The following is a 24,768-nucleotide window of genomic DNA, read 5'->3' on the forward strand; positions in this document are numbered from 1 at the left end:
CCTTTTTTCACACATCCCTCTCCATGCCCTCTGCACATAAGACTTCTGGAGGCACAGGCCCTCTGAGGACCAGCTACTGTCTTCTGCTTAGCAGTGGTCCTACCTTCTTCTTAAGATAAAAAGTTACCTTCTTCTCCCTCCTTCAGTTTCTGCATCAGCTGCATAAACGGATCATACTGTCCACTCTGCTCGACAATGGCCTGCACCTGAGGGGACCTTTTACACCTCCCTGTGTCCCTCATATGGGGGTCATTTCTATGAACAATCTGATCACTCCTGAAGCATTGTTCCTCTTTAGCCCTCTTCTTCGTCCCAATGATTTGGGAATTATGGGACTTGAAGTCCCTAATGACAAAGTTAGTTTTTCTCATGTCTTCTGTTTTACAATAAGCCATTAGAAGATTGGGGTTTTGGGGGAAGTTGAACAAGGGTGTTTCCCATTCCTCCTGACCTTCTTCCCCCCTCACGTGATCCTCCCAAGCAACACCACCCCAATGGTTGGGATCAGAAAGTGTCTGCCTTTCCCTTGCCATATGAGAAGGGTCCCAGGCCAGGTTTTCTGGGGGAATCATTACTGATTCATCACAGTAACCACTAAAATATGGATCAGAAGAGACTTTTCAAGCAGGAACAATGCTAATTCTTATGACAAAAAGCCATGAGGTAGGCTTAAATGAATATGTCAAATGACACAGGGTTTGAAATTGAACGATATGTTCAGCGTTTGTAGTGCACACGCTTATTATGTGAATTAGAATGGAATGATAACATGGTCTGATAAGTACGAAGGTTGCCTAGATGAGGTCATGATGGTCGTTATCATATACCTAAAGATTATGCTACCATGCTGAGTGGCACATAGTTAAAAATTGAGTGATACACTTCATCAAGTAGATATACCAAAGCTGACATGCTGATTAAGTGACCTAGAATGAAGTGATAATAAGGAATTAGAGATATGAAGGATGCACACACATCTTAATAACACTATGATCCTCATTACGAGGCTGGCGCCGGTAATTTTCATTTCCGGCACCCAGGAATGGGCAATTACCGGGTCATTAAGGCTTTGCCGGACCCAGTATATGCCCATTCTTGGGCGCCGGAAAATATTCTTCCACATTCCCATTTGTGCCCCATAGGGCTCATTGGGACTGGGGAAGCCGGATGCACCGGCACCATTATGAACGGTGCCGGTGCTTCTGACATGCTGTGCTCGCGGTTGCTGCTCTGTCTGCCAGGTCAGACCTGGCGGCCCTAATGTCACCCACGAGCAGAACTTGTAGTTTGCCAGTCCAGGAACTACGGTACCGGCAAGCTTACCGGTACCGTATTTCCCGGACCGGCAAACTTGTAATGACACCCTATGTATAGTTTACAACATTTGGAAGTTAAGATGTTAATGACATCTAACACAATCACAACAACAGGTGAATAGGCTAAGATGGATGTTGTTTTAGAAATGGATATCAAGGTACCACATTGTTGAATACTAATCACATGACGCGTCTTTAGATTATGTAATTTTTTTCATTTTTCATTTGTAAGTAGATTTTGACCGCAACTGGAAAACTGACTCCAATAAGCAACTGAACGGACGAAAGACGCCACATGAACAAATTAATTGTCTGCCACACAGCCTAAGAAAAGTAGCAACATAGAACATGTAACAGACACTGGATTTACCAGACAATGTAAATCGTGTTGTTACAGATACGAATGCGCGAGAGAAACTGAGTGCCAAAATCAACAAAGTTGGATGATAAAAGCTGAGTAAAATAGACGGTCATACGTGAGTACTCTTTACACCACATAGAAAAACTAGCTGTATCCATGCAGATTTTGATTAGTATGGCAACTAAATAAGATAGACTAAATCATTGACGTGTCTTTGTTTTCAGAGGAGTGTTTGTTTTGAGAAAAGAATATCTAAGCTACGTTTGAAAATAAGAAAACAGATGATGGCAGGCACTTTATTCACATTTTAAAACAAATGTAAATTGAGAAGAGTGTTTATAAATTAATAATGTAAAGCACTAATATATACTGTTAGTTTGCAGTACAGGTCTGATAAATTATAGAGTTGCCTCACAGTTGATATTTAAGCATAGAACTACTGGAACTATTTAACGTATCATGAAGAATGTGTTCTTTGAAGTTAAACAGACTCGACATTATCAAATGTATTTCCCATTCAAGGATGTGCATGTTTTTTTTAAATAGGTAATGTTCCAACTTGTGAAAAGTGTGATAGATTGTGAGATCCCTTATGGTATCTTCTGAACCTGCACTCTTACCCATTTACCTACCACAATAAGGTTGAAATACACAATACTTTTTGTGGTAATCACCTTTTTAAGATCCCACTGAAGAAGTTCCTAGAATAGCACATTTAGGTCATAGAACAAAACATGTTGGGCTTTGATACAGCTGCAAGAAGGTAGCAGTGATAAACGATATATTTTGACAAAAAAGAAGTAAAAATACTTTAAAAGTAAACTGCTGCCATCAGTTCATCCAGGGCACACTTGTACAAACATCAAAACATCCTTAGAGGGTGGTTAGAGCCATAAAACGAAAGGACCCCTATACGCAGTACTGAAAGGTACTTGGTCCATAGATAAAAAGTTACCAAGAAATGGCAACATAGTCAAAGACTAAGAGAAACATAGTTTCCCCGTACTAACAGGCTGAAGGACGTGTCAATTTCCCCAAAACAAATGAACAAAAGCCCAGAGGATTGCAGCTGAAGGCTGTGCTCCACTGGAAAAAGCCAGGTTAGGTAAGCCAAACAAAACCAAAATGTTTGGGGGGTCCATAAATGGTGGGAAAATTGCACCTAAGGGAAATCTTTCCTAACACTGAGACGGGAGCCCAATGCTCCAGTCCCGCAGGTAAGTGGAAGGGTGGGGAAGGGAATCAGCACCCTTTTGCCTCCCTACATTGACAGAAAAAAGAAACGGACAGCGGGCTGGGATTTTGCATTCTTTCCTGCTGTTCCAGCCACGTAATTCGCTGAGCACACTTCCCCGCGTGTGCATGGTTCATATGTGCCTTTAGCAAATCCAGGGAATTTGTCCCCTCTCCCCTAGGGGGGAACAACCCCCTTTAGAACCAGGGAGGTGGACCTGTTAAGCTGTACAGCCCCCAGGGGACAGGGCAAGCAGGATCCCACTGTGGGTGACCCCCGTAAGAGGACAGACCATCCCTTAGCAGTGATATCTATCACCTTCTCTTATTTCAGGAAGCAAATGTTTCCATTGGTAATTTAGAGATTGCACAGATCATTGTGAGAATATTTTGCCTGGTTTGGATTCTGACCCTATACTGTTGCCATCACAAAACCAATGGAGTACTCCAACCACTTTCAAAGACGGAAATAAAGGCATTTTGAGGAGAGACACAAGGAGAGCAAGAGAACTAGCTGGACTTCAGCTTGCAAGCCTACGGAGCAAATATGCAGAGGAGGGCCCGTCACCGTTTGAGGCAGCGTCAGGGAGCCATCCCACACAGACAGGGTGAAGCGCAAAAAAGCAAGGAATCCCATGGAGCACTGCTCCCTGCAACCAGGGCAAGAGTTTGGTCCTGCTGTACCGAGAAGAGATGAAACCGCCTGAGAAGTGGTCAACGGAACCCTAAGGGAACTGATGCCGAAGTCCTCTGTGGAGCCTCACTGGAGCCAATAGGAAGAACCAAAGGCCGAAAGGAGCAGGAATCGCACTGCAGCCATGCCCTATGAACATCCCTGCTGCAAGACAGATGCGGTAATAGTATATTTTGCATGAATACCGTCTGATACTAAACATTGGCGTAACCTTGGAGCTAAGAAAGAGCCATGCTAATCAGTAATTTAGATGACACAGTGTGAAGGAGAGCGTGTGATTCCTGGACGCTTCCCTGATTGTTGCTTTTCACAGCACTGCGAGCTTGCTCTTGCTGGAGCAGCGTTTATCCTCCCTTTCTGACGCCCTGCTTCCTGGAGGAGGCGGGCCCGATTGCCTGCACGTGACCAATCACGTGATTCCACCCGAGCTCAAAACAACGCTCGAGCCGCCCGAGCGGCGTTAAGCCCGACAGGGGTGAAGGGCGCCGACTGTTGTGCGGCTGTTAGGCGCTGGTGGTGCCCGGAGGGAGACTGCGGAGATAACATTCTCTTTGATCCCTCTAGATACGCCAACTAAACCACACACAAACTGCAAGATCATTTCATCACGGTGTACGTGCAGGTAATCAGTGTATTCCCTCTTTTTATTTATTTATTTATTTATTTTTTTTCCCATATATATGCATATTCATGAACGTCTATTTGTTTGAAAGGAGAAAAAAAGAAAAAAAATTTTTTTTTAATAAAATTCAACATTTAACGCTCCATTTCTAATCTCACATAGTTAGGAGCTTCTTTTATTGAAACTTCAGACTTTTAAACTGCAGACTTTTAGAAATCAAATATGAGCTCCATTCCTCAATCGTGTAACATCAATTTACCCCCAGCAGTGTCAAATGTCAATTCCGCATCAGATGGGATCTCTTCAAGACTAAAAAGTAGTCTGAAAAAAATTCCATCTTCTACGCCTACCATTTTGACCCCGCGTGCAAAAACACGTGCAAAAACTCAACTTGCCAGCAAAGACATTAGAGATTTTTGCCCCGTTGTAAAAAACATTTTACCAATGCCGGTTTTATCCGCTACTCAATCTAAAGATGTGACAAATAATAGTCCCTCTACTGAAATACTTACTCAGACAGCGCAACTTGTGCAAGATGAATCATTGAATCAGTCTGCAGATTCAATGTCTGCAGAAAGTCTTCCAGCACATGATAATGAAAATAACTCAGATACAAGACTACCAATACTGACTGTTACGTCGGCAGCCACTCGGAATGCTCTTGCTAATTTGGAGCCACAAATTCCTCAAAACTTACCAATATCAGATAATACTATGATTCAAGCTATAAATCAATCCGAGCGAAATAAAACTGCGAAAACACATTTAAATCAAATAATAGAAAATCAAGAGGATGAAATCGAGGAAAACAGTGAAGATGTTTTTCCAGAAAATCCACAACATACATTGGCTACAAAAGACAAACCATCATCTAATAGGTCATCAATTGATTATCATCAATGTTGTTCTATGGACTCCACTATCTCTGAAGCTGTCTCATATATACTGCCAACCCCTCGACAACGAGAATCATCCAGAGAAAAGGAAAGGGTCAACACTAAGGCTGGTCTACTGGAAGTTACCCTTGCGGCAGTAAACCAAACGATTCAAAGTTTGTTCAAACTATATGAATCTCTTGAATGCAAAATCAATTCACAATCGAGTAAAATAGATCAGATCTCGGATTGGATCCAATCATATCCAACGAATATAGTGAATGCTTGCCAACATGAAGAAGCTAACAACGATTCATCAAAAAATGTTGAAATTATAACTATTCCAGCATCATCACATGCAAATCTTCCTGCCTTTGAACATATAATCTGTCCCACCGAAGAGGAGAGTCAGGAAAACACTCAGCAAAACTCCTCATGGATTAGTGTGGATCAATCTCCTAAACGCACAAAACAACAAATTAATACAACGCAATATGACCTGTTCAATAAGCACCCAAGAAAAAGAAGACGTGCTGCACACTTGACGTCGAAACCGTCTCAATTAGCAAAACGAAATAACAAATTAATTAACAGCTCTGAACAACCACAAGTGGTCGACTTAACTACAACAGTGAAACCTGTAGATAATCAGAATAAAGGCCAAGTGACAATGTGCAGAACTCCAGTCGTTCCATCTATAATTCAAAAATCTGGGGACAATCCAACTTCAGGCCAAACGACAACGAATAGAACATCTATCTTAAAACAGCCTATACCATCAATACAGCAATCTCCATTGAGTCAATTGGTATCAGTTTTGGACAAAGTTTCTCTACCTGCACAGGGTCAAAGGAACGCACAACCAGCATATAATGTTGATTTAAGGCCTAACACAGTGCTCCAAACCGCAGCATATCAACCATCAACCCAATCGACGACAGACATGTCTCAAGTTGATCAATTAAAAGCAGCAGTCGACTCATATATTCTTCGTCGAACGCACGAACTAAAAAACATGGAATTTAATGTATGCATGCAGAAAACAAATGCGGAGCCTATCTTAAATCAAGGCCATCAAAATTCATTTAAAGCATACTCACAGAATACAAACGTGCAACCTATCTCAAATCAAGACCAGCAAAATACATATGACACAGAAAATACCTGCTTGAATCTACTTGAAAACGAAGTACAAATACCTACAAAGTCTTCAGAAACGTTAAACGGATCAAAAACTGCCAATATAGCCAGTCCCGGCGACGAACAAGATGAAAAGATCAAACTAATAATTGAAACCTACTTAGCGACTCACATGGACTTGGCTATCAACAATCCAAGACCCACGTCTGAAAATCAAGGAAGAGTTACTTTTGTCGAGCCACCGACACTACAGTGTAAGAATAAACAATCAGGAAAATCAAACACAATGACAAGTGAATTAAGTCATAAGAATCTTTCTAAACCCAAAAACCCTGGAACGAAGTCACATGAAATGGAGCAACAGCGTAAAAAGAAATTTGCAAGCTACCATACTTTAATCTTAAAATGTCGTGCTGCCCCATATCCACAATATGATCTGTCACGCGCCAGCGTACTTAACATCTTTAGTGATGTGCCGGAGCTAGGCGATCTATCGTCATCAGACATAGATCAGATCGAATTTATCTGTGATTCAAACTTGGGAATAGTTCGATTATGGATAAAATCAGGGCTCGTCATTAATTCATTGTGGCAAGTTAGATTAAAGCTCTTCTCGATGGGCTTTCTGCTAGCACAAGACCCGGAAAGAAAAAACGCAAATATCAATAATGAAAATTCAGTTCTTATTAAATCTAAAAATGCTGGATGTCAGTGTTCTAGTTGCAACCCAACTGCATGTGAGAGTGAATATCAACCTGCCTCTCATTTATAACCACTATTGTTACAAGAAGGTTTGGAGAGAAAACCCAAACCTATAAAACTATTAAGTTGGAATTCAAGAGGATATTCACACTTACTCACAAATTATAACTAAACTTTAGAAGATGCGGACATCATAATGTTACAAGAAACTTGGATATCAATGACCCCAGTATGGGACAATCATGACATTGTAATTAACCCTGCTATTACAGCGCAAAAGGGACGTCCGATGGCTGGGCTTATGGTTGCCGTCAAACTGGGATCCAAAATGACTCTTCAACCATGGGTTAACCCAAATAAGCATATACAAATGGTGAAAGTGTCATATGACCAAGAAATACTCGCATTGATTAATATTTACAGAAATCCAGCGGCAATCACGGACGATTGCTTTTATAAAACCTTAGCGAAGATGTTCGAACTCATTGCCAAAGCGAAAGAAATAACAGATATTGTATTAGCAGGAGATCTTAATTTAGACGCCTTTAAATGCAACGTTGTGAAGAAAAAACAAGAACTCCTTAAATGGAACAACTTTATGGATCAATTCAGCATGCGAATGACCAATGGATCCCTCCCTGGAGATATCCCTGCGCAAGCTACGTGGCAAAGAGGCTCCTCGGCAAGCACCATTGATTATCTCTACTTGTCCAACAAGAAATTCATTACAGCAAAGGAACTCAAGATAGTGAAGCAAACTTGTAGTGATCACCACATACTCTTACTCACTTGGCCAAGAGATAAAAGTGAAGTAGACACTACCTTCCTATCGATGTCTCAAGAATTAACTGTTAATCATGCTAAATCTCGACTTAAGTGGAATCCTCCGCGACTTGTAGACCTCAATAATAAGCTGCTACGACAGTTCGAGTTGCAGACTACATCATCATATGTAGAACTGCTGTCCGCATACAAAACCTTTTTTATTCCACCTGTCAAGGCCCGAATTCATACATATGATCATTTGGTGTCGCAAAAAAAAAAAGATCTACACAAAGAACTAAGATCTGCAAATCGGCTTCCTTGGCCAGAAAAGATCATTATGCATAAAGCGCTAAAATCACGCTACAAATATTGGTTACGCTCTCACAGAGCACAGATGTTTCAACAAGATGGGGAAACCTTCTTGGCAGCCACACAGAACAAGAACTCTGCTCAAATCTGGCATTTACTTAACTTGACATCAAATCTAACCAACCAAATAACTCAATTAAATGGTGTTTCCGAGAACCAATGGATATTGCATTTTTCGAAATTATATATGGACAGATCCTTCCAAACATATGAAATCATTGAGGCACTTATCATCAAATCCTCATCATCTAGAGCAGCAGGCCCTGACGGTATTAGCAATTTTATGCTAAAGCAATTTCCACGGTTCTGGGCAAAAATTTTGTATACCATCTTTAGTCAGGTTTTGCACACCCAGAAAATACCAAACTCATGGCGCACTTCCATTATAGTTCCAATATTTAAAAAAGGAGACCGAAGTATACCATCAAACTATCGTCCGATAGCGTTATTAGATGCACCAGGAAAAATCTTCACTCGCTTAGTTCTATCAGCATTTAATAATTGGACACAAGAAAACAAACGACGAGATCCACATCAAACTGGTTTTGTTCGTGGGTTAGGGACATCAATCAATCTTATGACTCTTAACTCACTAAAAATGCAAGCACGCTACACCAAAACCTCTCTATTCTTTGCCTTCGTCGATTTAAATGCAGCATTTGACTCTGTCTCCCGTATAAAACTATTTCAAAAACTAAGTAGAGATAATTGTCCACAAGATATAGTAGACATAATATATGCCTTACATTCTAACACATCTATTCGAGTTCGATTATCTACCATGGGCTTGCTATCGAAAATAATAGAAACATCTAGAGGATTGAAACAAGGATGTATTTTGGCCTCTGCGCTCTTCAATTTTTTCATTTATGATGTCCATCAAGTATTTTCCTCAATCTCAACAGATTCACCAAAAATGAATGGCACAGTGATACAAGCACTGTGGTATGCCGACGATTTAGTTTTAATATCTAAAACACCTACAGGTCTCCAGAATTTGATATCTGCGCTTTCAATCTATTTTGAAGAAAATGAGCTCTCTATGAATATTAAAAAATCTCAGATACTAGTGGATATACCAAGACGATCACCAAGTTTTAAGTTTGTATGGATGGTCAAAGATACTATTCTAGATATTGTACCCAATTATAAATATCTGGGAACACAGTTTGAATCAAATTTAACAACTACCGAACACCAACTGGCTCAGCAAAATAAATTGACAGTTGCTACCTCGCAAGCAAAAATAATTCTTCACAAATATGGCAAATTTTCCATCATGCCTGTTCTATGCTATTGGATACAAATAGTGACACCTACACTGCTTTATGGTTTGGAAACACGAGATATCATTGATGTCATAAATTTTGATAGATTGGAAGCTAAATATTGGAGATGCCTACTACATTTGCCTCAATCAATCCCAGTCTCATGTATTAGATACGAATTGGGCCTTACGTCTCTCCGCGCCAAATACCATTGGCAACTTTGTGCACTATTCAGAAAATGCTTAGTAAACATAACTGCGGATACTATTATAGCCACTCTGTCCAACTACTTATTCTCATCTAATCATAACTTTGTTATAAGATGGACTAACTATGTGTATCAAATTTTGGCTGCAGCAGATATAGACGTTGAGACCTTAGTTCAAAATCCTGAACGAGCGAAGAACAAAATTTTCCTAAAAGATTGGCTGACTAACCGAGAGATCTGTTTAGGTTACAAAAATTTTAACATCCTCATCTTCCTTGACAAAAAATTGGGAACTATGGCAAACTATTTGATTAAATCGCCCTCACCACATGTTCGTATGGCGATTATGAAATTACGTTTCAACTTATGGCCTACACGAGATATCTTGGCACAGCGTAGACAACTAGCCGAATCAGATAATGGTTGTAGATTTTGTAACAATCTGCTTCAAAAGGAAACTTTAGAGCACTTAATTGTTGAGTGCCCTGCATTATGTTCAATACGAATCAACATGTTTAAAAGACATTTATCCACTGTTGCTAATATCCAACCGAACCTGAGATGGTCTTGTCTACTAAACTCACCTAACATGAGTATACTTATTGCCTCTGTCAATTTCATGAATAACCTTTGTTTGCCTATGACAATAGATGATTAATTTGATGAATTTTAATTTCATGAAAAATTTTATAGATTTTGAATTATTGTATAAAATCATTTTTGTATGACAATCTTGTAAAAAATCATAAATGATTAAACACAAGTAAAAATAAAAAAATAAAAAAAAAAATTTAGATGCCATCTGTACCCCCAGTGTCTTCCCCGTTCAAATAGCGAAACAGAATGATGAATAGCTTAACATGTACTTTTACAGAAATCTTTGTTTTCGCTCCTTGAAATTAAGCTGACTTTAAACTTAAGAACAAATGGTAGACAAATATAAGTAAATGAAATAAGGACTGTTACCTTTGAAACACATATGAAATTTTTAACAGAAAACAACCAGATATTCAAGGATGTTTAAACATGTATTATTTATGTGGAAAGGCTATGTACCCTAGGCTAATGTATTACATGAAGAGGGGCTGGATGATGTGTCCGGGTTTGTGAGAAACTGTATAAATACGTATGTTTTTGAAATGTCCAGCACTCTCTCACCTCACGGTGTCTGCTTGCACACATTGCGGGGTGTTGAGAGCCAGACAGCTGTTCTGCTCAAATAAAGTGTACTTGTACCTTAGTACTCCTGACTCGTGTATTTCTATTATGTGGTATTAAGCCTCGATATTCTTTTAATCTTTCAATGCATGTAATGCTTGGGGAACCGGGAGGAGGGCGGTCCGGTCTGGAAAAAAAGACAAGCCAATATGAGAGCATGAAATGGCCAAGAGGGGCCGAGCCACCATGCCCCCTGAGATGGGGCGAGAATCCACATACCCCAAACCGGGGTGAGAGAATGAAAGGCCCAAGAGGGACCAAGATGCCATATCACTCGAGACGTGCCCAGAATCTGCATACCCCACCCAGGTGGAGAGAATGAAAGGCCCAAGAGAGACAGAAGAAATCAATAGCTTGAGGCAGGGTGAAAAAAGGGCCTTAGAGGGGCTGAAAGCCTGAGATGGGGTAAGAACTGAATACCCCACGTTGGGCCGAAATACTACAAAAAGAGAGAGAGGCACTGAAATCTCGAAGAGCCCTAGAGTACAGAGAGAGCAACAATGCCCAAGCACAGCTGAGGGAGGGATGATTTCATGAGAGGGTGTAAAACCCGAGACCCTAGGGAGGGCCAAGAATCAAAAGGGTTACAGTTCAAGTTGGGAGAGGCTCTGCCATCTAAGGACACTTGAAGAGACTTGGTTTGATACAGAATTGAACCACAGGCCGAAAGACGTAAAGACTGTTTTTTCCTTTTGCTACTGGCAGGAGCTCTTGAAAAAATATATCTTTGAACTGTGAGAATACATCTCCTGGTGACAAGCTGGGGCAATGCAGTGACGATCAAAAACCAGCCATCGGGCAAAAGGGCCCTTGTGTTTTTTCATTTTTTTGTTTGTTGTGTTAGGGTTAGGATCAGGCTAGATAGGTTCCTAGATGGAGGACAGTTTACTTTTGTACGACATGCTGACATGCACTCTATTAGACTATTTCTCTTCTTTTAAAATAGGAACCACAGTGTCATAATAGGGTTTTGCAACAAAATAAAAGCATTTCAGTATGAAACAAAATGATGTGTCCATCTACTGATTCTGACATACCACAGGCCATAGAATAAACGTGTGGTGAGAAAATGCAGGCACTGGCTCAAGAACATGCTCCTAGCTGTCCATACAGAGCAAATCTAACTGATGTCTATAGTCACCCAGTTCATTAGTACATACCACATGTTGCCTCACTCAACAACTCTGGAACCACTGTCTAGCCCTCTGTTCATCAAAGTGTTTGGTTCGAGAATATCACATGCTTTTACCTTCACCTTCTTGATGGAGCTAACTGTGCCCATTTTTGGTAGAATTACCACCCATTTTTGTTGATATTTCTATGGTATTTCCACTTGTAATACAGTGAAATTACCATTTTTATTCCTGGTGCGGAATTAGCGCTGGGTTAATTGTGCCAGATTTCTGCACTAATTCTACTAGTGCTAATTCAGACAGCAGAATTAGCACCCATCTTCTGCAACATTTAATTTGGCAGAGTGGTAAAAATGGTGCTAATTCTGTTAGCCATTGGGATGTGCATGGATGATTGGGGAATGCAGACTATGGGGGTATGTACATATGCTGCAGAGCAGGATGGCCACAAATCATTGTGTATTGTCAAATGCAAGGGCAACACACCCAGATGCCACTAGAGTGTACTGAAATGACTGCATGGAAGTGAAAATGCATGCACCATGGGGAAGTATGACCATTACCTATGTGAAAGTGACCCAGACTCATTCCATTTGCAGGTGACATTGGCTACCCACAACTACCAGGGCTCATGCACCCAATAAAGAACACTGAGATTCCACAAAAGATTGCCTAAATTGAAGCACACACAAGGACCAGGATGTGCATAGAGCACACATTTGGACTCCAGAAAGAATGGTTGTGGTGCCTCCACCAGACTGAAAGGACACTTATGTACACTCCAGAGAAGGTTGGGAAGATTGCCCATGTGTGTGTAGTGCTGCATAACATCTACATCAGGACAGATGTTCCATTGCCTGCTGAGGAAGACGTGACACAGGCAGAATCAGAGGAGAATGACAAGACATGGGCTGGCAGACCATTGCAGGATGGCCGTGCAGAAGGAAGAGTTGGGTGATTGTGGGGATAGGAACTGACCATTTCTTTCTGATGTATAATATTCACACTGCACAATGTTTATGAGAAAACACTGAAGTCAAATATATGATATGACCCAAAAGACTACCAAATCTTTACTTGTAATGCAAACTCAATTTATTAGGTCTGTGATGCCCATTTCACCCCTCCACCCTCACTCCCCAACACCCATGTCCTCACCACCCTCACTCCCGAACTTCAATGTCCTCCCTCCACCCTCATTCCCCAAACATACCCTCCCAATTACCTCAATCCCCAATGTCATCTTGGAGTCAGACAATGATTTCTCTTAGCGTTTCTCTTGGGCAGAATGCACCTTTGGTGTGTGAGCGGCAGTATGCAACAACCTCCTATGAGGATTCAATGCTTGTGACCCTTATTTGGGGCAAGCAGAGGCAGGGCTGACAGACTCCAGGCCATGCCTGTGTTACATCGTGAGAAGTGCCCTCTGCATATTCCCTTGGCCAGCTGACAGTGCCTCAGTAAGATCCTGCACCCTCTTTCCCACCAAAATATTCACCACTGCAGCCTCAGATAGGTGTCATCAGTGATGTGCCATTTCCATGGCCATTCTCCTTGAGGCAACTGGAGCTTAGCAAGCTCTTTCATCCTCTCCTTTCACTGCTCCATTCTCATGAGCCTCTACCAGATGCCAGATAAGGCATCACTGGGCACGGCAGCAGATAGGCAAACGGGTGAAGGGGTGGATGTGACATACTTCTCAAACATTGCTGCATCAACACCGTCTGAAGTATCATTGGCATCAGGCTGTGTGAGTGATTGCAGGTCAACAGCAACAGGGGATTGGTACAACCAGCAAAGTCATTGCTGGATCAGCAGCTAAGGTGGTGATGGGTGCAGCAGCAGAAGTGGGGGCAGGCAGTGTGGTGATAGTGGCTGATGAAGCAGTTACTATGGCGGTGACAATACCAGTAGAGATGGCAGCTGCTTCAGGGCACACCTTAGTCCTTGCTTTTTGGACTGGTTCTTGCAACGAATGCCTGATGTCTGAAGTGCAGGGATGGCAGAAGAGGTTCTTGGGGTTGTTGTATCTTCTGCTGCGTTGATTGGCATGCCATGTGGAGCGCTATAGCACTGCCACTAGTACCTCCACCCTGCTGCTTCTCTGCCTGCAATAAGCAGAAATACCTAGATTCATTTGTTGTGTATACTGGGTCAGGTACATGCACCGAACACAGGGAATATTCAGGGACCTGGGTACATCAACCTCTGCAGGTCTCATGCTTGTCCTGTGCACAGTGCACTGGGGTGTGGGTTACCTATGCACCTTAAACAATACTTAGTTATCTACGACTGATACAGAGTGCCTGTGTGTCTTTGTCCTGGTGTGACGGCTAGGTTGTATGCCGCCTGGGTTATTGGCGCAGGCAGCTATAATCCTAGGACTAGCTTTGTGGAGGGTGTCTGTCCAGCCCCATGTGACCTGCCTTTTTTGTGATAGTACTCTTGAGATGGATACTTTTGTTGATGCTGTATGGCACACACCTTAGCAAGAGGGAATGGAGTCTGACTCCTTTGTGTGTCATGTGGCCATTTATACATGTTTGCGCGTGTTTTGAGTCATATGTGCGGGCCTGGTAATTATGATATTTCTGGGGGTTTTGGGCATGACATTGTGCATTTCTGGCTGTCAAGGGTGCATTAGGTGACTAGTCTGTTGTCCAGAGTCATCACATTTATTTTCATCATTTACCACATGGTGTGACTTCCAGGTGTACACCTGGAATGGGTCGTCATATGTATTTCTGTGGCATTGTTGATGGTGAGTCAGCAAGGGACTTAACATCAACATTGTTACAATGTGTGTGAGCCTAAAGCTGGCTGGGATACATGCACTGCCTTCACATATCCGTGTCTCCATGGTGTGCTTTTGTACTCACCAGGTTCTGGTTGGCTTCCTGCTCCCACCTCTGCTGCTTCAGTTCCCTCTATGCCTTCCATGTCAATGATGCTTGCCACTCTCTCCTCCCAGGTGTCAGGACTAAGGGTGTTTCTAATCAAACACGTATCACTCTGTATGGAGTAAGACATGCACAATGTCCTTACCAGCAATGGAAAATACATACAAGAAAGGTACGTAGAATCGCTATCCTGGCACAAACTACTTTTCCCGATATCCTCTGTATTAGGCGTCATTACATCACCACACAGTGCTCAATAGGCCATCCTGTGGCGTCTTTTTAGACAAGGCAAACTGTATATCACTGAGCGTGCTTACAGTTCAGTGCTTCTCAACATCTCCCCAACAGGGGCCTTGTTGCCCAGTCTACCCTCCAACTCATAGGCAATCTTTCCTGTTGAGTCCGGTCTCGGTGGTCTCCGTGGATACAGGACTTCCTTGATTGAACCTTTGTGGATTATTGTTTTTTTTGTTACTTCCGTATCTTTGTTTCTTACTGTGTGGACTACAGCAAGTGTTTTTTTGTTTGTGGATTTTTTGTCTGTGACTTTGTTTTTTCTGTTTTGTTCCATGGTGTTTTTGGATCAGTTTTTATTTGTGTGGATTTCGGATTTGCTTTTCTTTTTTTTCTTTGAAGCTGCTACGATCCTTCATGGCGCCTGCCTTTCTACTTGGACTTTCTGCACTACTAGTGGTTCCTGATTCAACCCTACTCCAACCTCCCGATTCCTGGCCTTACTGTAGGATTAGTGGCAGCCATCAGTCAACTCACTTCTAAGTATTCCTAGCTAATTTACATGTACCATTTCACTATTGTGTTTCAATTAGTATACCTGACTACATTTATGCAGATACAGTATTCTGTGTCTGATTACTTATTTGTGTCTTGCAGCTCCTGGAATAAAAAGTGTACAGGTCCATATCCTCTCCACCTTGGGAGGGCCACTGTGCTCGTGCAAGTATTTTAATTTTGTAGTAACCTTTGGCCTAATTGAGGTTTGAGGGGAATTGTGGCGATTTACCCAGATCTTGCCGACCTGACACCAGGGGGTGAGGTTCGGTGGCTCAACTGTGCCTCCTCCAGTGGCAGCCATCTCATGGCGGTGAATGGCGAGGAGATCACGAACATGCTCCTGGAGGTCATTCCACCTCTTCCTGCAGTCTTCCACATCTCGCAGCACAGTGGCCACTGCTGCTATCCTTGTCCCTTATGTCAGTCCATATTGTGCTCTTTGCGGTGGACCAATGTTTTCCGTTGATTTGTCCCAAAAAGCTCATCAGAAATGGACAGCACCTCATCTGCTAATACCTGCAGCTGAGCCTCACTGAATTTGGGTTTTTGGGAACCTCAATTCGGGCACCCTCTTCTAGCCCTTGTTTAATGACATGGTTTCACAGAATTTGGTAGATAGATGCCCCAGGGAAATGGATTGAGGATGGATTGTATTTTCAAAGATGGACACCAATGAGCTTTCTGTTTGCAAAATAATGCTATTTCCACCTAGCAGTAATTCAACTGGCAGGATTACCATTCGGTAATTCTTCTAATTTTCCAAAGGTAATGGTAATTCCACTGAAAATTGGTAGATTTAACATTCGAAGTTGATTTTTGTAGTTAATTCCACCAGACACAATCATTATTACCTCCAATGGGTTGTGCGTGCACCTGTAATGTGGTGGTAATTCCACTGGACACCACGGCAGTAACATTCATTCCTTCCAGCAGAATTACCACCAAATTTACCTTCCACCTTGTAATAAGGGCTGTTGATTGTACTAACTGTCAATATAACAAGGCTAATTAAGCAATAGGCCCCGATCAGAGGAGGCATAACCACTTCAGGTAATGCCCCGGGGCATTACCTGAAGTGGTAATGCCTCCCCTGTGAGGGGTCTATTGCTATTAGTATCCCGGTCCGTAAGTAACAAAAATTGCCACCGGGGAAGGGAAAACGAAGTCTGTTTTCCCTTAACATGGCGCCCATTGAAAATTGATATAAAAAGGTAAACAAACAAAATGACTGCCATGGACAGGGAGAAGGGACTACAAGTAGTCCCTTCTCCCTGTCCATGGCAGCCATTTGATTATGGGGAAACATGTAAACAAAGAAAATGGTTGCCATGGAAAGGAGATACGGGACTATGTGTAGTCCCCTCTTCCTTTCCATGACGTCGTGTCACGGATCGGGTAGCGAACGCTGGGGACAGAAGTGTTCCCAGCGCGTCCACTCCTGAAAAGGACAAAAAAGAAGGTAAGAGGGGGTGGGAGAACGGGGAGGGGATTCTTTGAATTGGTGGGGTGGGGGGAGGGTACACACTTACCTTGATCCCTGGCGAGGGAATATGGCAGCCTCCAGATGTGTGGTGGTTTGGAGCGGGAATTACCCCGTTCTGAGCCTCCTCATTGGCTGAGTGGCTGCCACACCACTCCGCCAGGGACAGAAGGAACATTATGGGAGAGGGATTCCCGGTCAGGTAACGCCCCGGCGAGGGCCAATGAGTATGCATGTTACAATCCCTTGCCTGGTACTAATAAGCAAAACATGGGATGTATATTGTATTCTAAGAAATGTGCACAGAATTAAATGACTCTTTATATCTACTATCAGCACTAACTATTGCTTACCTGAATGCAAAGTGTAGACCCATGGCATCCGGTGGCATATGGCACTATTGACCATAACATCCTCCTACAGAGACTCCATCATTGCGTGGTGTTGTCTTGCAGGGATTTCAAGAAGCTTTCTTCACTCCTTAAAGATCAATCAGAGCAAGTATCACTGGAACAGCTCACATGAAAACCTCTACTAAAGAGATGAAGAGCCCCACAGGGTTCAATTTTATCCCCTCGGCTCGTCGAAGTACATGTGTCTGCTGGGCCAACTTGATGAGTCATTTTCAACGCCCTTCCAACTCTGTGTGAAATACACAAATTCCAGATTCAGATTGATAGCTTTGATAACAAAGACTGAAGTATTTCATCATACCTTATCCAGGACTGCGTTACAGTAATGTCTACATGGGAGTAAATGAGAGATTATGTTGTGTGATATGGCTGAAGATAGCCTACGTCCTTATATGTGGTCAAACTCTATGGGCACTACCTCAAACTAGTGGAACCTTCGTGGAATGTTGGCAGGATATTTGACACAAATCCCATTAACGCTCCAGCATAATGCAATGACTAGAAAGGCACATCATAATAATGTCCTCTCATTATGAGTGGGCGTGGTCCAGGTCATGATTCCGAGTCATCTTGACTCTTGTCTCTCCATGTATAATGGCTTGCCTCAGATGTCGATAAAGCACCCAAAGCTTCTTCAGAATAGAGCAGCTCTCTTAGTCCTTGTCCTTGAATAGAAAGGCATATCACTCCCACTCTTAGGTGCCTCCACTTGTTACTGATCGCGCAGAGGTTAACACTTCAAAGTCAATGCTTAGTTCACAATGCCCTGGGAAATAGCCCCCAAGTATATTGTTTAGTTATTCAAAGATATACCTCTTCCAGACATGTCAGACCTTCAGGGCAGACCTGCTGTGTGTTATTAGACCTAGGAAATGTCACATTGGGGTTAACTTGATATATGGCACTCTCTGAGAGCTTAAGACAACAGAATTAACAAGAGTTTCATGGGGGATTTTCATCTAGTGTTGGCTTGGCTATGCTGGGCGCCCTGTTCTACACATGCAGCAAATCCCGGGTGCTTTCACTACTTTCGTAACTGGGGATTTTTGTTTGCTGTGCTGCGGCTGCTTTGAAAGTACAAACCATTAGGGTGTTGCCTTCCGCATCCTTGGCCGCTAAGCAGGAAAGCCCAGGATGTGGACCGCCACGTCCTTTGCACGTGAAGAGGCATGTGATGAGCCCTCGCAATGCTATCCTCTAACTAACTGATGTGGACTGCACGTCCTGTCCTGTGCACGTGACGCGGCATGTGACGAGCCCTCGCAATGCTATCCTCTAACTGATGTGGACTGCACGTCCTGTTCACGTGACGCGGCATGTGACGAGCCCTCGCAACGCTATCCTCTAACTGATGTGGACTGCATGTCCTGTTCACGTGACGAGGCATGTGACAAGCCCCCGCAACGCTATCCTCTAACTGATGTGGACTGCACGTCCTGTGCACGTGAAGAGGCATTTGACGAGCCCTCGCAATGCTATCCTCTAACTGTTGGCATTGACCCTCTCAGTACAAGTAGATGCTGTTGTAATGCCTTTCACCTATAATAATGAATCCCATGTAGAGACAATGTTTGTTTCATATGTCTACCATAGCACCGGGAATCCGCCCTCTGTGAATGGCGTCACCGCTGGCTAGCCTACCTTTCTCTGATCCAATCCCTCACCCTGAACGCTCCTTGTGATGTGTCACCCTTCCAGGGAGCATGGTATCTCCCAGGGCTCGTGCTAAATTCACATGTTGGTGACCATGTGGCTTAAAATAATAAAAGGGACGAACTACTTCCGGCTCAGGGAGAGATGTAATGGAGCCCTGCCTGCCATGTGTGCTCCTACTGCAGCGCGATGCTGGTGCTGCGTAGCAGGCGGAGGGCCTGCAGAGATCCCAGGCCACCCAGTGGTGAAAGTAATCAAGCACTCTGGTGTCAGAGCTCAGAAAAGAGAGACCCTGCTGTTTAAATATCGACTCCAGACCAGCCAGAGCTGAATGTGTGCGTGCTCCATGTTGGATCAAAAGGGGAAAAGTTAAGCGCTGCAGGTCGGAGCATTTGAAAGTAGATGGCCCACTATACAGTTGACATCCTGGGCTGCCCTGTGGTGGAATAAAATGATGTGCTCCATGCTGGCGCGAGGACAATAAAATGTATGGCTCCTTTGAAAATCCCAGGCCAGCTGGGGTTGAGTTGGAAGTGTGGGAAAAATGAATAAAAAGGGAAAAAAACAACGTTGCTGCCATATCGGCAAGGTATAGGGAAGCACTCCGTGACGGTGCAATACCAAAACAGTGACAATGGCCCCTGCAGATGCCGGGCCCATCGGCGGCGAGTTGACTGGAAAAAAAAAGAGAAAAACGTGGTGAATGAAGTAAGATGGCTGACCGCGTCTTTGTGCACAGTAGCAGGCAGGCAAAGCCCTGCAGCATTCCGGGGCCACTAAAATAGTGAAATAAGGGTGTAGCATCATCTGCCACTGCCGTAATTAGCTGCCCGATGTCCTGCCTGGAGGAAGGGGAAAGGAAGATGTGGGCCAGCACGTGAGGGTTGCAGCTCCCTCTGTTCAAGTGCTTGTGCGCCCGCCTTCCTGTGCCAACAGCCCCTGCCTGGCAGGGGAGTGAAATTAGTGGCCTGTCACCCTGCCACCAGTGTTGTGCCCCCCCCCACCATCTATGGACTAGGCGGGTGTGGCCCGTAGTGCCCCCCAGGGGTGGCTTTGCCGGCCCCTGAACTGTAAACTGAACTGTCCTGAACGGATGCAAATGGAAGTTGGACTGACCCTCCTGCAGCCCCGCAATGACTTACTATGGACTCAGTAGCCATCCCTATGAAGGCTGGGAGCCCGCAGACACTCGACATGCTTAAAATGGCCCAAGCCAAGTTTCAGAGTGAAGTTGTGATCCTGCGTATTGTGGACATGCTTTAAATGGTGCCAGGTGCTAATAATGGTGTCATTCAGTGGTTGAAGGTCCACTCACCCAGTTTAATAAAGGCTTTGTTTTAATGTGGAATTACCAATGTGTCACCAGCAATCCACCAACCCTGACTGTCACCCATGCCTAGTATATGTGTTATGTTTTTCGTGGCAGTGACTGTCCCAACCTGAATTTCTATTTTAGTGAATATTACTTGCATTGGATTGCAAGCATTGCTGTTTGTGAAGGGGAATTGATTTAATGTCCAGTGGTGTTTCCCATTTGTTTGTTCGTTATGGAAAAGGAGGAGTGTGGTGTGTCACCCCTCCTGGGAGCGTGGTATCTCCCAGGGCTCGTGCTTAGGTCACATGTTGGTGACCAAGTGACTTAAAATAATAAAAGGGACAAGCCAGTTCCGGCTCAGGGAGAGATGTAATGGAGCCCTGCCTGCCGTGTGTGTTCTTACTGCAGCGCGATGCTGGCACAACACTATCCATGAGGCGCCCCCCCCCCCATGTCTGCAGACCCCCTGATGGGAAACTGTGCAGCGAGGTGCCGGTGCCCCTGCTGGACAACTCCGGCGCCGTCCTTTGTGTTTGCCTGGGAGCCCCCAGGCCACGCAAGAGACAGTGTGCTCACGGTCTGACAGGGTGCCCGCTTTCGCGAGATTTCAGCTGGGTGCCCCCAGCATGTCGGCTGGGTGCCTCCAGCCTTGGTACGCAGGCCAGGATTTAACGCCCCTCTCCTTTTTCCCCACAGTGCTCTGAAGCAGATTCGTTCTCTCTCTGTGGCATGGAACAACGCATCAAAATACAATAGGATATGTTAATAAATAAAGAGAGAGCACAGCCATATGAATTGCAGTTTAGAAAGTGGGCTGAAGATGGTGGGTCAGCTGGGGAAGAAGCCCCCTGTGGATTCACCAGCAGAGACAGCAGGCACATAGACATTGAACAATCTGCGCCATCGAGCTTAAGCAACCCCTGTGCACGCTTGATGTCACTGGAGGCAAGAGATGCGGCCTAATTAAACAACACATCCACAACTGTGCGCGCCCATACGTTAGACCCATCAACGAGCAGGTGAGAATCTGCGCTCATCTTAGTACTCAGTCAAACAGCGGTCAGAAAGTCCCAGCTGCGCTCACTGTCTGCCCGAGGAAAGAGCAGGCCATTCTGCATGAGATGCGTTCTGTTAATGGTAATACATATTGATGCAGGGTTTCCCAGCATGGCTTTCCCCAAAGGAACTCTAAGTAAAAAACACAATACCATAATACTAATGGCAGGCAGGCTGAAAAGTGAACATTTCAATTCAGCTAGTAACTGACCTATGGCCTGGATGGTATTGGCTAAAGTTAAAAGCTTGCACGTTGCCCCCCCCTGAACCCCTACCCCCCTTTTTACATTAAATAAGGATGACGCTCCAAGATATAGCAGGTATTTCACAGGAATAACTTGTAACTGCTAAGATGCAAGAGACACATTTTCTTGGAATGAGAGTTGACATTTCATTTGTGAATTGTCTCCCATTAAACTTTTAAAAGACATCACGTGGAATGTTCCTAGAGAATGACACTTTTTTCCCGCCCTGCGTTGATGGTTAAGGATCTGCAACACACAGGAGCTGTGACATGTTCCTCAAAGCTCGATGCTCAGGTGTGCTGGCTTAACTTCCGCTGACTTGTGTAACTGGAAGATGGTTTATCCTAAAATCCCCAACCGCACCTTTAACTAGAGGAAGTGCAGAAAGCAGGCCGTTGGCCTGCGGATGGAATAACAGAGTGACGGACAGGCCGTGTCTTTGCTTGGCATTTCGACGGGTACACTGCTTATAAAACAATGCATAATTTACTTCTCTAATTTTAGCCCCCTTTGTTAAATCTATTTACATACGTCAATGCCAAAAGAGCAGACATTTTGAATTAAGATAAAAGGTCCCTGCCTTTCCCTATTCCACGGTTGAAATGGCCGTGCTCAAACGAGGTATCTCAGGGCGGGCTATAGGCACAGAGACTTGTATTTGTCACCTCTCCTTTACATACCAACAGTGCACATTTGTGCTTGGGCGGACATTAAAAAGATTGTTTGTTTGTTTTATTTGCTTGTATAGCGCACTGAGTCCGAAGGTATCTGGGCGCTTTTCTGAAGGTAAATGTTACAGAATTATATACAGTACGATACACGTGCAATGAAATACAGAAATATGCATTGGTAGGTGAACCATAGATAGCAATTTGCAGATATATACAGGTAATTTACATTTATACAATATGTACGAAGGGATCAGGTTCATAATTAGAGCTTGCTTAGGACTGTAGCTGGCCATGGATGACCGAGACGTGGGACCTAACAAAACTCTAGGCAAAGTCGAGAGAGTAGCTGGGGTCTAGTAGTCACGATAGAACAGGGTGGCTGTTTAGTTGGATTGCGAGAATAGCCAACATTTTGTTTTGTTCCGAAATGAAAGGAACACATGGTCAGTTTTTAGTGCAAGTGGCAACTTGTTCCAAGTCTTGGCTGCTAGCACCGGGAAGCTGGAAGCACCTCCTTAGTTTAGTTTGAAGGTGGGAATGTTTAGAGAGTGGGGGTAGATGGATCTAGTAGGCCGGGAAGACTCTTTCCTAGATAACTTGTTCATAAGGTACTTGGGAGCTGAGTTGTTGAGGCACTTGTGGGTGATCATAAGCATTCTGAAGGTGATCCTATCTTGGATTGGGAGCCAGTTGGTGTTTTGCCTGGTTTGTGTGATGTGGTTGGATAGAGGGATGTTGAGGGCAGCTCTTAGGGCATTGTTTTGTAATACTTGTAGCTTGCGCAGATTCCTTTGACTGGTGCCCAGGTAAAGAGTATTTTTTTTTTTTTATTGTTTTGGTTTCTTACAAACCTTTACAATCTCACAGGAGAAAACATACAGTTGTACAGTTTTTGCAGAGAATCATCAATTATTAAATTAATTCAACATTGACAGGCCGATTCATGTAATTCCTTCCAAAAGTGTCGCACGCGGCTGGCGCGTGCGATAAAACCAATTTCCGCGCACAGCGTATTCATGGATTCCCACCTCCAAAAGCAGACGAGGCGCAGAGTGGCGCAGCGACCCTGCAGCAGCGCCAGTTACGCCCCCAAGAACGCCCTCGCGCAAGGAAAAGCCATCAAGATCGCAAAACCATCGCAAAGGGCTGCGCCAACCCTGTACCAGTGCGAGAAGTAACACACGCGACCTGGCCTGGGGGAGTGTGTGCGTGTATTTCAGGGGTGCGCGAGAAGTTCCACACGCGATTGGCCTGGGCGCGTGTATTTCAGAGGTGCGCGTGAAGTTTCACACGCGATTTCAGCAGGGTACGTGTATTTCAGGGGTGCCGGGTAGTCCTACATGTGATTTGCCAGTGTGGGTCCTCCCAGGTGTTCCCTGTACACCTTCCACGGCCCCTGCAGGCAGCCCACACCACAGGGGACTACCCTGCATCCCTGGTCATGTCCCGCAGGCAGCCCACCCAACATGGGCATGCCCCCCCAGCAAAGGCACATGTCTCCTTGCACTAATGATCACCAACTCATGTCCCCTTGCACCCCCACCCCCAGAATTGCGGGGCACCTGCCAGCAGGCCCCCACCCATGTCCAACTCATGTTTCCCACCACCCCCACCCCCCAGCAGTGCAGGGGCACCCTCCACCAGGCCCCCACCCATGTCTCCCACCACCCCCACCCCCAGCACTGTGGGGCACCTGCCAGCAGGCCCCCACCCATGTCCAACTCATGTTCCCCACCACCCCCACCCCCCAGCAGTGCAGGGGCACCTGCCAGCAGGCCCCCACCCATGTCCAACTCATGTTGCCCACCACCCCCACCCCCCAGCACTGTGGGGCACCTGCCAGCAGGCCCCCACCCATGTCCAACTCATGTTCCCCACCCCCCTACCCCCCAGCAGTGCAGGGGCCCCCTCCACCAGGCCCTCGCCCATGTCCCATCCATGCCCCCCTGCACCTGAGTCCCAACAATCCTCAATCATGTCCGTAATGGCCATCCTCCCCTGCCAAAAGGCCCAACCAACTATCACATCCACCCACATATCAAAGGCAATTACATGTTACACACCCAATGTAAATAATGCAAATGAACACATGTCTGTCACACACAATGGCTGCAAGTGATTGTTAAAACACCCAACATGACATGCATGAAAGCAATGAGATGATACCACACATTGAAGGATGAAAATAAAAATGTATTGAAAATCAACTTGAATGGAAATGAAATGAGAAAAACCACAAAGCAAAACAACCCAAAGAAGATGAATGTCCATGAAAAAAATCCAAAAAATAAAAAAAGCCATTGAAGAACTATTTACAAGATAATCCCGGGTCCATGAGC

The sequence above is a fragment of the Ambystoma mexicanum genome, chromosome 1q (assembly GCF_040938575.1).
Source record: "Ambystoma mexicanum isolate Mex_15411 chromosome 1q, UKY_AmexF1_1, whole genome shotgun sequence".
Lineage (NCBI taxonomy): Eukaryota > Metazoa > Chordata > Amphibia > Caudata > Ambystomatidae > Ambystoma > Ambystoma mexicanum.